Raw genomic sequence first — 12,103 nt, 5'->3', positions numbered from 1 at the left:
TTTCTTAAGGAAATTCCTGAATGAATTGCTGACAGAATTTATGAAGGAATTCTCAGATAATAAACTGGTGAAATTCTTGGAGATATCCCTGAAGAAATTCCTAGGATTATTTCTGGAGAAACTCCTCGAGCAGACCCTGGAGAAATTCGTGGAAGAGTCCCTGAAGCAACTCCTGGAGGAATATATGAAGAAATAGCAGGAGGAATCTCTGAAAGAATTCCTGGAAAAATCTCTGCAAGAATCCAAGGAGGAATCCGTGGAAAAATTCCTGGATAAATTGCTGGAATAATGCTTGGGAATGCCTGGTAGAATTCTTGGAGGAACCCCTGAAGTAATTCCTGGAGAAATCTTCGAAGGAATTCCTGTAGGCGTGCCTGGAAAAAATCTTTAAGGAATCCTGTAGGAATTCTCGGAGGAATTCCTGTAGAAGTTCCTGAGGGAAACACCAGAGGAGCTCCTGGAGGAATCTTTAGAGGAATTTCTGGAGGAATACCTGGAGGAATCTTTAGAGGAATTTCTGGAGGAATATCTGGAGGAATCCTGGGGGAATTTTTAAAGAAATCCCTGCACGAATGCCGGGAAGAATTTCTGGATGAATTCCTGATGAAATTTTTGGAGGAATCTCCAAAAAAAAATCGCAGGTGAATACCAGGAATAATTCCAAAAAAATCGCAGATGGAATTCTTTGAGAAGGAATCCTTAGAAGAGTTCATGGAGGAATCCCTGTAGCAGTTCCAGAAGAAATCCCTAGCAGTTCCAGAAGAAATCCCTGGAAGAATTTCTGAAGAAATTCCGGAAGGAATCTCGAAAGAAATTTCAAGAAGAATTCCTAAGGGAATATCTAAACAGTTCGTGGAGGAAGTGCCAAATAAATTCCTTGAGGAGTTTCTTAGCGAATACAAGGTGAAGGAATCTTGAAGGAATCTCTAGAGGAATGCCTGCAGGGATTACCGAAGGAATCTCTGGAGAAACTCTTGGAGAAATTTCGAGAAGAATTCCTGGAGAAATTTCTGGAGGAATTCCTAGAGGAATCTCTAGAGGCATTTCTATAGGAATCCCTGGAGGGATTTTTAGAGGCATCCCTGCAGCATTTTGCAGTGGAATCCCTGCAATAATTCGTGGAGGAATCCCTGTAGAAATTAGTGGAGAAAACACTTAAGGAATTCCTGGAGGAATCGCACATGGAATTCTTAGAGATATTCTGAAGGAATCCTAGAAAGAGTTCGTGGAGGAACTCCTTGAGGAATCTCTCTTGCAGTTTCTGAAGAAATCCCTGCAGAAAATCCTGAAGAAACCCCAGGCGGAATCCTGGAAGCAATTCCAAGAGGAACTTCTGGAGGAATACTAAAAAGAGAATCCTTGGAGGAATTTCCCTGGAGTTGTTCCTGAAAGAATCACAGAAGAAGTTTTCTGGTTAATCTCTGGAGGAATCCCAGGAAGAATCCCTGAAGAAAACACATTTGAAATTCTTGGAGAAATCCTGAAGGAATCCTAAGAGAAGTTCGTGGAGGAACTCCCTAGCTGTTCCTGGAGGAATTCCTGAAGAAACCCCAGAAGAAATATTGGACTCAATACCAAGGGGAATTTCTAAGGGAATCCCTATACATTTCCTGGAGGATGTACTGGATTAATTCCTGGAAGAGATCCTGAAAGAATTCCAGGAACTCTTGAAGGAATTTTTAAAAAAGTTCCAGGAAGAATCCTTGGAGGATTTTTTTAAATAATCCCTTTGAAATGTCCCTGAAAAGAACACAGAAGAAATTCAAGGGTGAATCTCTGGAGGAATTTTTCGAGGGAAACCTGGAGGAATTCCAGAAGAAATCCCTAGTAAACTCGGAAGCCATCCCATGAGGAATTCCTTAGAAAATCTCAGGAAAACTTTCTTAACAAATTCCTGGAAGAATTTCTGTAGGAATATCTAGAAAAAAAATATGCAGGAATCCGTGTCTGAATTAAATTATAGACGAATTTTATTATTGGAATCTTTGGATGGACTCACAAAATTTAGACATTTAACCAAGCTAGTTATTTGGTAAAATTCTATGATAAGATTGAAATGGTTTTCCTGGAGAAATACTTGGCGAAATTTATTGTGGTTTTCGAGTAAAAAAGGTTTGATAAGTTTGGATAAAAACCTTAATTATTAGAATAGTTTATTTCCTGAGACAATTTTCCTGGAACTCTGAATTGTTGATAACCTATTGGTTGGTTCGAATAAAAAAAAATCTAGCGGCCAGGGGAGGAGACGCCATCCCCTCCCCTTGTCCCGCTCTGGCTACGCCCATTGTGGGCAGGGGGGAGTAAGAACCGCGCGTTACGGCCCATACAAAAAAAAATTAGGATTTTCATAACAAAAATGTTACGAAGGGGAGAAGAGGGGTCGGAAAATGCCAAATTTAGCGTTACGTAATACATGGACGCTGCCATTAAGAATTCTCAATTGAGGAAAAACGAAGTATTTTGTGGGAAAACTCTTAAAGGTTTTCAAAATTTCCAAAAAATCTAAGAAGTATTTCGATTAAAATTTTCTGGAGTAACGTCCTATAGAATCTCTGGAGCAAATTCAGAATAAAACTATCGAGAAATTTTAGAAGGATTTCCCAAAATATCTCAGCCGTAAATTCTGAAAAAAACCTTAGAATGTAATGAACATTCAAAAGAATGCTTAAAATATTTATTCAGGCAAAAACAGATTAATTTGTGGAAAAATTCCAAATCAAATCAAATCTCCTAAAAAAATCTCCAGAAGAATTCCCAAAAAAACCTGTTGTGGAATTTATGTAACAATTCTTGGAATAAATTTTAAAGAATATCGGTAAAACTGAACAGAGGAATCTGTGCAGTAATTCTTCAAGAAATATTTGAATAAAATTCTAAGTCATTTTTGGAGAAATAAACAAAGTGTTTTTTTTTGGGAAATTCCTAAAGGAATCGGTACAGCAATTTTCAAATGAATCTCTAGAGTAATTGCCGGAAAATCTCTGGTGAAATTTCCTTAGATATTTCCATAAGAATCTTTGGAGGAATTATCGAAGAAATCTCTGAAGTTATCCTCTCAGAAATATCTGCACAATTTCAGGAAGAACTTCTGGAGGATTGAACAAAAAATATTTGTATAAAAATCTTGGAGCAATACAGAAAAGAAAATACAGAAAAAACTGAGGAGGCATGGCATGAATGAAGAAATCTCTGAGAAATTTATGGATGAATTCTCAAAAAATCTGAAAAATAAATCGCGAAATAAGCTCCGATGAAATTTCCGATACAGTATTTGAAAGAATTTCCCAAGTATTTCGTAGGAAATTTCCCAAAGGAACTTGTGGACATTTTTTTCGAAAAAAAATCCGGAAAGAATCTTTAGAGGAATTTTTAAGGCATCTTTGGAATTTTGAAAGAATCTCTCATGACCGAAGAAATCTGTGGAGATAGTCTTGAAGAATCTGTGGGTAAATTTCCGAAGGAATTTATTAATAATTCTATGGAATCTCTGCAGTATTTTTTTCCCAAATCTTGACACATTCCCGAAGGAATTTCAGGAGGATTGACAAAACAAAATTGTAGATATAATTTTAAAAGAACCTTTGGAGTAGTGTTCAAATTGATCTGGAGAAATATCTTTGGGGAGTTTTTTGGCATTTCAGTGTAATTTGGTCAATCAAAAACAATAAGGACGGAATCGTCGTGTTAAGAAAACATATATTTGTTTTTGATTGATCAAATTAGACTGAAATGCCAATAAACTCCCAAAGATGTCAACCAACGTACAGTCGATCACAAAAAAATCTCTGGAGCAATTCCCAAAAAATCTCTGGTGGAAATCCCGAAAAAAAACATAATAAATTTATAATGAAGTATTTAAAGAATTCCTAAAATAATCTCTAGAGTTTGGAGGAAAAAACGAAGGAATTTGTGGAAAAAATTATATAATCATTTGAAAAATTCTCATTAAACATCTCTGAAAGAGTTCCTGGAAGAATATTTTTAGAAATGAACGAAATAATTTCTGTGTATCATACCCGAAGTAATTTCTGGAGAAACAAGAAACGTTTTTGGGAAACAGATAACGAAATTCTTGTAGCAATTCTCGAATTAATTCCAGGCGAAAGTTCCGAAAAAATATCGCATAAGTAATAAAAGAAAAATTCTTTAGAGAAATGTCTAAATATTTTTTTAAGGAAATCTCGAAAAATCTGTAGAAGAAATCCCGACAGAATCTCTGATTTTTTTTGATGGAATACTGGAAGGGATTCCTAAAATGACCTCTGGAGGAACAAACTATGAAATTTGTGGGAAAATTCCCGAAGAAATTTGACGCTAAATTTTTGTAAAGATCTCTGGAGAAATTTCCGAAAGAATCTCTGAAAGAAAGGATTCAGTTTATTCTCTGAAGTAATTTCCCAAGAAATCTGCAGAAATTTCAGAAATAATTTCTAAAAATATGTCTTCATCAATCACTGGAAAAGTTCTCATAGGAATCTCTAGAGCCATGAATAAGGGAAAATCTTGGGGAAACTTCAAAGAAATCTCTGTAGAAATTCTCAATAGAGGAATAATGGAGAAATTGGTGGAAAAACGGTTTGAATTTCGAAATTTAAAGCAATGTAAGAAGTACCTAAATCAGGGTTTTCTGGTGTTCGTCCAATAGAATCTCTGGAGCTATTTTTGAAAATATCTCGATAAATTTCTTCGATGGATTTCCCAAAATAATGCAAGAGGAAATTGTAAAAAAACTCTGATTAAAATCAGAAGGAAGTGAAATACTCTCAGGAGGAAAAAAGAAGAAGCTCGTGCGAAAATTCCAGAATTAAACTAATCTCCAGAGAAATTTCTGGATCAAATCCTAGAAAATTTACAAAAGAACATCTGGCAAACTAGACGAAGGAGTCTTTGAGGAAATTCGCTCAGAAATCTTTAAATAAATTTTCTAATACATTTCAGGATAAATTAACAAAGCTCTTGGGAAATTCTTGAAGGAAATTTTGCAGTAATTCTCAAATAAATCGCTGGAGAAATTCCTGAGAAAATCTGGTGGTATTTCCTTAGGAATCTGTGTAGAAATTTCCGTATGAATCTCTGGAGGTATGAACGAAAAAATATCTGTATACATTCCTGGAGCAATTTCTGGAAGATTGAACGAAGAATGCTTTTGGGAAATTCTTAAATGGATCCGTAAAAAAAAACTCAGAAGGCATGGAGGAATCCCTAGATTAAATCCTGAAAAATTTGAAAATAAAATCCCGGAAGAAGCTGAGAATAAATTTCTGATGGGATATTTGAAGAAATTCCCGAAAGAACCTAGTGGATATCCTCATAAATTGTGGAATGATTTCTTAAAGAATCTGTAGAGTAATGAACGAAGAAATCTGTGCAAGTGTAGAATTAGGCTAAATAAATAAGATTTTAATGAATAAAAATTAAAAAGAAAGAAAGAAAAAATAAAAATCTGTGCGGAAATTCATAGAGGAATCTATTTTTTTCTGATTCTCTAAAATAATTCCCGAAGAATTCTGAGGATGAATGCTTTCATAAACCTGTGGAGAAATATTCGCAGAAATTTGTAGAGGAAAATACAATATTATAATGAAATTTGTTAGACGATTCTCGAAAGATTGTAAACTCGCTCCCACTTGCCATGTCGAACAAGACCGTATTTTTCACGTACTTCACGCTCCTTGTGCCGGGTGTCTGCCGGAGGTTCGGATATGCTTGGACGATTCCGGTCACTACACAGTTCTCTTCGTTCGTTGTCTCGCTCCCGTCCTCGGTCCCAATCTCGGTGCTGCTCCTTATACTCCCCCGTGGATTCTTTTTACCATTTCTGCCATTAGCTGCCGTTCTCTCGACTTCAAGCGATCCCACTTGCCACCACAATCCCTGATCCGGATGGTTTTCAGCTTTTTCTCCTTCTCATTCGTCTACAGCGCTCAAGTTCGTTGTTGTTTTTCTCCAGAACGTCCTGCTTCTGGATCCGGGGAAAAATTATGTCACAGGCGCGTTCCTCCTGCAGTAATTCGTTGAACCCTTCCATATGAACCAACTCGAAATGGCCCATCCGGTTCTGGAGCCGCAGCTTTCGGTTGTCAGCGGTTCCAGGTACTTGTAGCAATCCAGCGAAGAACCAGCCAGCCGCAGGTAGAACGCCCCATGCGCCCGAACAGACTTGAACTCTTCGTGTTATAAACTCCACCACGATATTTTTCTTCGGCAGGATCTGCAGCATCTTCACTATTAAGCACAGAAACGTCGTTGGTTTAAGATTGCCACCAAACACCCCGCCCAGAAGACGAATGTCCGCTTTGTCCACCAGCAATTCTGCCGCCAGGTTCCTTCCAGTACTTGGAATACGCTTGTAGGTGATTTTCACTATCAGATACTGCGGATTGGTGCCGGGGAAGTTTTTAGCGTCCACCGCCGTACGGTCGACCATCGTTGCCGCAGCGAAACCATGAAAATGCGCGGAAATTGCAGCGAAGAAAATGCAACAAAAATTAAAGTTCCTTAACCAACCGGACAGATTTCCCGGTTGAATCTGTGGAGGAATTTTAAAAAACGAAGGTTATTATAAAATTCTCTGGAGGAATCCCAAATTCTTGAGCGATTTGCTTAGCGATATCACTTACCATTATTAACTTTTATAACTTGCTAAATATTAGGTATTTTTGCTTTGAGCTGTTGAGGATTATATTAATGCTGGTTTATTTACATCTAGCTGCCATCCACAGTGGATGTAAAGTTGTGGTAGTGAAAATCCAACCATGTTCACTACCACATCTTTACTTCCACTGTGGATGACAGCTAGATGTAAATAAACCAGCATAAAAATAATCCCTCACCGGCGTCTAACAGCCCAGAGCAAAAAATGCCTAACATTAGGCTCACGTTAGCCAAAACATACCTAACAAAGGGTCGAGCTCGAAAATATGTCTAACAAAAGTGTGTCATATTAGCCTGAATTTTGTCGAACCTGAGCCTAACGTGAGGGATTTTGTTAGCCTAACTGTCTCACCGGTTTGTCTTACATTAGTCTTACGTAAGCCTAACGTTTCTTGCTGGGATCGAAGAGGACGGCGGCGACGGGTGCGAAGGCAGACGCGACGGACAGCTTTACCATCGACCTGCCTGTGATAAATATCTACCTGCTTCGGTCAGATAAGTATCACTCTTTCGATACACTCTTTTGTCCGCCCAATTTGTTTTGATCGCTTTTGTCTATTGTATCCCCAGTCCACATTCGACCACGTGTTTTTTTTGACATCCATTACAGTGGTTCCCAAACTACTGTATTGTTCATGCAGTTGAAAATCGGAATTTTTGACACGTGAAAATCGACTTTTCTCCTAAACCGTGTGTCGGACATACGTCGGGCGCAGTGCGCTGGATAGAGGGCCAGGTCCGCTGTCCAGCGCACTACGTCCGACGTTAGGTTTCACGTATCGATTTTGAGAAAATTCGATTGTCGGGTGTGGGGAAACTTCGGGTTTCAACCGCGACGACAATATTGTCGTCGCGGTTGAAACCCGAAGTTACCCCACACCCGACAATCGAATTATCTTAGAATCCATACGTGAAACCTAATGTCGGACGTAGTGCGCTGGACAGCGGACCTGACCCTCTATCCAGCGCACTGTGCCCGACGTACGTGCGACACACGGTTTAGGAGAAACATCGATTTTCGCGTGTCAAAAATTCCGATTTTCAACTGCAGGAACAATATACGGGTAAGGGTGTACAAACTGTAAATAACAGTTTTCTTGCGGCGTCGGTGGTGTAGTGGTAAGCGTGGTTGCCTCTCACCCCAGTCGGTCTAGGTTCAATCCTAGTCGACGCCGTCGGTATTTCTGAGACAAAAATATCTGATCACGCCTTCCCTCGGATAGGAAGTAAAGCCGTAGGTCCCGGCCCATGTGTTGATGGGTTCGATATGTAGGGTGTCAGGTGTGTGTGGATGTCTCCCTGACCGTCCGTGTTTAGGCTTAGTACCAGAAATAGGCGGACGTTAAACTAGAGCTGATACCGAACGGTGTCGGCTCGCCAGAAATAAGAAGAAGAAGAGTCAATAACAGAACATTTTTTTTTGTTTTTTTTTCATTAGTCATTTTTTTCTTTTTTTCTCAATACCGTTTTTTTTTTGCATCCTACAGGGTGCGCTAAAATAAATATAAGAATTGAATTCCTATATTATTAATACAAGTTTTTTTTTTTGCTTTATTTTTTTTCTATATACTAACATTGTTTGGTTTACAAACCAAACAGTTGTCGTCCTAAGTATGAAAGTGCACTGTAAATACTTTAAGGTTTTTCTCTTCCTTTTTTGCACTTTTGAGTTATTTTCCATAAATTTGTTTCCACATGGACGATTCGATTGGAGGCGAAACGCCTCGCAATGATATCATTGCTCGTACGCGGTTTTATCAGCCATCTTCGCCTGGACCTTGGGTTGTCTATTTCCGGCGCAAATGCAAACCATTGAATATGCTTTCGATTTCTCGAGAGCTGACGCGTAAGTATCCTGGGACCGTTATTCACCAAGTGAAAGCATCCAAGCTGCGCGTTACCGCACCTAGCTACAAAGCAGCAAATGAAATTGCTCAACACGAAGCGTTTACTGTACGCGGTCTATGTGCCAGCACGAGAAGTGGAGGTGGAGGGGAGGATCCTCGACGAAATGCTGACATGTGAGGACATCAAGACCGGCTTTGGTCGATTCAAAAATAGGTCAATTCCTGATGTGGCTATCCTAGACTGTAAACGCTTATCTAAGGTTTCCATGGAAGGAAATAAGAAGGTGTACTCGCCTTCAGCGTTTTTTTGAGTGACTTTTCCAGGTTCCGTCCTCCCGGAATTTGTTGTAATTGATGGCGCTCCAAACAGACATATGCGGAGATGGTGAAATCTTTTAAAACACCAGATTCCGTGTCTGAATCAGCTGTCCCAGTTGAAAATCCCTATCAGGAGTTGTCTTCCGATGATCAGGACGATGGCGAAACTGATGAGGATAGATCTCTTTCGGAGGTACACGCACCTGGAAAAAGGAAGTCATCATCTTCCCCGGGATTGCGCCGAAAGGTCTTTTTGAAGTCTTCCCTCAAAAGTTTGCCTAATGTCAAAGGAGATGGGGTAAACTTAAAAACTCCGAAGAATCAGGTTCCTCTAGCTTCAGATCCATGTTGTAGCAAGAACCTGTCACCCCCGTCTCCGCCTGTTAAATACACTTCAAAGAGAAATAATCGACAAGGTAGCAAGAAAAAAGCTACCAAAGTTCCTCGCAGTTCAAGCAAGCCTCCTAGACCCAAGCAAGGACTGTTTACTTTTAGGGTTCTCGTGGATCGCTTATATGATGCCCTCAGCCTTCCAGAAACATTTAGAGGCATTATTGATATGTTTATACCTACAGTAGAAGAATATCTTCGGAATCTGACACAATCATGGCCCCTCCTTGCTGCGATCATATCTTTCGATGGATAATTCATCAAGTGAGGTACAAGATATGATCACTGTGCTACAGTGGAACTGTCATAGTCTAAAACCCAAATTAGACCTGTTTAAGTTTTTGATTCACAACTCTGATTGTGATATATTTGCCCTTTGTGAAACATGGCTTTTTCTGAAGATGAACTCAACTTCCACGATTTTAACATTATACGCCAGGATAGAGATGACCATTATGGGGGAGTTCTTTTGGGGATCAAAAAGACTTACTCATTTTATAGAATTCCAATAGCGACTCATCCTGGCGTAGAAATCGTCGCTTGCCAAATAAACGTAAAGGGTAGAGAACTTTGCGTAGCTTCCGTTTACATTCCTCCAAGAATTTCAATTAACCGCTGTCATCTTTGGAATGCGATTTCTGCACTATCACATCCAGTTTTAATTCTGGGTGATATGAACGCACATGGTACAGGGTGGGGCGAACCATATGACGATAATAGAGCGGCCATTTTCTATGATTTGTGCGACGATTTCAATTTGAACATTTTAAATACAGGTGAAGTGACACGTATTGCATCTGACGGCAAAGAAAGTCGTCTCGACCTATCACTGGGGTCAAGTTCACTATCATTCGATTGCTTGTGGAAGGTAATCGAGGATCCTCATGGTAGTGATCACTTACCCATTATAACCACCATAAAGCATAATAGTGAAAGGTCAGACCATCCAATTCAGGTTCCTTTTGACCTCACAAGGAATATCGATTGGCAAAAGTATGCAGAAGCGGTATCTTTTGGCATCGAATCATTCAATCCCCTCCCACCTTTGGATGAGTATCGATTCCTGTCTGAACTGATATATAAGAGTGCATTAGAATCACAAAAACGACGTGTTCCAAGTGCAACCTTCAAAAGAAGACCAGCCACACTAGGCTGGGATGATGATTGCACCCAGTTGTATCTTAAAAAATCTGATGCTTTCAAAACTTTTCGTAGGCACGGTACCTCAGATCTTTATCAAGAGTACGCAAAGCTCGAAAGACAGCTGAGAAACCTGCTGAAAGCGAAGAAGCGTAGTTATTGGCGACACTTCATTGAGGGTCTCTCAAGAGAAACTTCAATGACAACGCTTTGGAGAGTGGCTCGCAACATGCGAAACCGCTCTTCTTCTAATGAGAGTGACGAATACTCCAACCGTTGGATATTCAGCGTCGCGAAAAAGGTCTGCCCAGACTCAGTCCCAGCACAACCGATTTCTTGGGAAACATCCCCAAGAGACGGTTCTCTGGACAGACCCTTCACTATGCTGGAACTTTCTATGGCTCTTCTTTCATCAAACAATTCCGCTCCGGGACGCGATATGAACAAGTTCAATCTTCTTAAGAATCTCCCAGATATCGCGAAAAGACGACTACTGGATCTGTTCAACTCATTCATGGAGAACAACATTGTTCCGCTAGAATGGAGACAGGTCAAAGTAATAGCTATTCAAAAGCCTGGTAAACCAGCGTCTGATCATAATTCATACCGCCCAATTGCTATGTTATCATGTTTAAGGAAATTGTTAGAAAAAATGATCCTATCGCGACTAGACCATTGGGTTGAATCGAATAGCTTGCTTTCAAATACACAGTTCGGGTTTCGCAAGGGCAAAGGAACAAACGATTGTCTAGCGTTGCTTTCAACAGATATTCAACTGGCCTTTGCGGAAAAGGAGCAACTGGCTTCAGTTTTCTTGGATATTAAGGGCGCCTTTGACTCAGTTTCCATAGACATATTGTCAGAAAAACTGCACAATAGTGGACTTCCAGGAATTTTAAATAATTTCTTGCATAATTTGTTGTCAGAAAAACATATGAGTTTCAATCTCGGACAACTGACAACTTCCAGAATTAGTTACATGGGCCTACCCCAAGCCTCATGTTTAAGTCCCATGCTTTATAATTTTTACGTGAACGACATTGATAGTTGCTTGGAAGGACAATGCACGCTAAGACAACTTGCAGATGATGCTGTGGTTTCTCTAAAAGGCCCACATGCAAATAATCTGTCAATCTGGGCAAGACATTTAGGGATCGAGTTTGCTCCGCAAAAAACTCAATTGGTTGTGTTTTCTAGAAAGCGGAACCCAGCCCAACTGAAATTCAATCTTTTGGAAATAGAAATCGACCAGTCTTTGACTTCGAAATACCTTGGGGTCTGGTTTGATTCAAAAGGCACTTGGGGTACCCAAATCAAGTATTTGGTGCAAAAATGTCAACAAAGGATCAATTTTCTACGCACAATTACCGGAACATGGTGGGGTGCTCACCCGGAAGACCTCATAAAACTTTACAAAACGACTATTCTCTCTGTTCTTGAGTATGGCTCTTTCTGCTTCCACTCAGCAGCAAACTGTCACCTAATAAAGTTGGAACGAATTCAATACCGTTGTTTACGTATTGCTCTCGGCTGTATGTACTCAACGCATAATGCGAGCCTAGAGGTCCTGGCAGGGGTAAAACCTCTCCAGAACCGATTCTGGGAGCTCTCGCTAAGGTTACTTATCAAGTGTGGAGTGAGCAACACACTTGTCATTGAAAACTTCGAAGAAATGCTCAGTCTGAACACTCAATCAAAATTCATGAGAATTTATCTGTTCTACATGTCATCTGACATAAGCCTACCAAGTTATA

The 12,103-nt window shown here is 39.8% G+C and overlaps 1 pseudogene; it reads right to left on the bottom strand.

The window, feature by feature from the left end:
- Positions 1 to 1,004: 1,004 nt before the first annotated feature.
- Positions 1,005 to 6,749, bottom strand: LOC109399940 (pre-mRNA-splicing factor 38-like; annotated as a pseudogene).
- Between the last annotated feature and the right edge of the window lie 5,354 nt (positions 6,750 to 12,103).

The sequence above is a fragment of the Aedes albopictus genome, chromosome 1, assembly GCF_035046485.1.
Source record: "Aedes albopictus strain Foshan chromosome 1, AalbF5, whole genome shotgun sequence".
Classification (NCBI taxonomy): Eukaryota; Metazoa; Arthropoda; class Insecta; order Diptera; family Culicidae; genus Aedes; species Aedes albopictus.
Note: the sequence above shows the minus strand (reverse complement) of the source record. Positions and strands in the feature narration are given on the sequence as shown.